General features: G+C 35.1%; 1 non-coding gene across 1 annotated transcript; it reads right to left on the reverse strand.

The window, feature by feature from the left end:
* Positions 1 to 352: 352 nt before the first annotated feature.
* Positions 353 to 459, reverse strand: LOC114165567. Its single transcript, XR_003599733.1, has one exon. It is a non-coding gene; the product is annotated as a small nucleolar RNA R71 (small nucleolar RNA).
* Between the last annotated feature and the right edge of the window lie 1,068 nt (positions 460 to 1,527).

Here is a 1,527-nt window from a genome sequence, read left to right on the forward strand (position 1 = left end):
GTTGTTAGAATCTTGTGTCTCTAAGTTGTTTATGCGAGGTACAGTTGCAGAAAAAATCTTGCTTTTTGACCCTGAAATTGATCATTTTGCTAAACGTAATAGGAGTAGCGCAAGAAAGAAGAAGCAAGAAAGAAAAGCAGAGCCATCAATTGATAAGAAAGAGCATATATCAACAAGGGCAGATCAAGACCCACTTGTGAGGAGGACTCTTCGTGATTATTCAATGCCAAATACTAATAATTACAAGGAAGCATTATGAGACCTCATGTTCAAGCCAAAAATTTTGAAACCAAGCCTTCATTGTTGCAAGTCATCCAACATAATCAAATACTTTCCTGCATCCAAGTCAACGAGAATGAGAAATGAAATCACTACTTTTGTGCAACAAGAAACTGAATCTCTGTACGAGGCTTGGGAAAAGTATAGGGAGTTATTGAGGAAATGCCCACATTATGCTTTACCAGATTGGTTATAAGTCCAGATATTCTACAACGGTCTTGCACCCTCTTTTAAAGCAATTATGGATGCAACAAGTGGAAGATCGTTTAATTTGAAAACATCAAAGGAAGTTTTCGAGACTCTTGAGTTAATGGCAAATAATACCGTGAATATGCAATTTGATGGTCAAAATAGAAAAGGTGGAGTATTAGAGGTTAATATTTTGGATGCTATCCTAGCTCAAAACAGGTTATTAACATAACAAATGATTGAGTTGACTCAGAAGTTGGGTAATATGCAAGCAAAAGTATTTAATACAACGTCTCTAATGTGTGATTTTTGTGGAGGAATGCATCAAAATGGTGAATGTCAAGTCACTTATCGAGAGGCACATGTGAATGTAGTAGGCCAACAACATAATTAGTTTGCTAACAATTTTAATACAAATTAGAGGAGTTCACTAAACACACCTTGGAGTGGTTTGAATCAATCTAATCAACCAAAGTCTCCATATCAATATCAAGCACAATCTAGCAACCAAGGAAATAAGATATCTACTTTGGAGAGTGCTTTGGAGAAGCTAACTATGCAAACCTCAACATTTATGGAGCAAACTTCTAATTTCATAAATGAGGTAAAGACTAATTTCAAGAACTAGGAAGCTTCAATCAAAAAGTTGGAGAATCAAATTGGTCAACTTTCCCTAGTGACTGTAAGACTTCCCTAGTGACTGTAAGACTAGAGGATTTAAATAATTAAATAAATAATTATTTAATAAATGCGGGTAGTGTGAGCCTTTATGGCATTAAATGTTAACTTTCATGACATGGAAAAATACTAGCTTAAATGGTTAAGAGTACTTGATTGTGTGAGAGGATTTGGGTTCGAGTCCTATGTATGCCAATTGTGTGTTATTTAAATATATTATTTTTTATAAATATTGAGTGAGAGGAAGTGCTGAAAGGTGGAAGAACAAAGGAGGCTTTGGAAATCAGAAAGGATAGTTAATTTTGCAAGTGGAAGCAAGGAATACCAGGTTAGGGGGAGCTGTATTTTCGTGTTTTTAGTGCTTATTGTATGATTCTGGAT

The sequence above is a fragment of the Vigna unguiculata genome, chromosome 1, assembly GCF_004118075.2.
Source record: "Vigna unguiculata cultivar IT97K-499-35 chromosome 1, ASM411807v1, whole genome shotgun sequence".
In the NCBI taxonomy this organism is placed as follows: domain Eukaryota; kingdom Viridiplantae; phylum Streptophyta; class Magnoliopsida; order Fabales; family Fabaceae; genus Vigna; species Vigna unguiculata.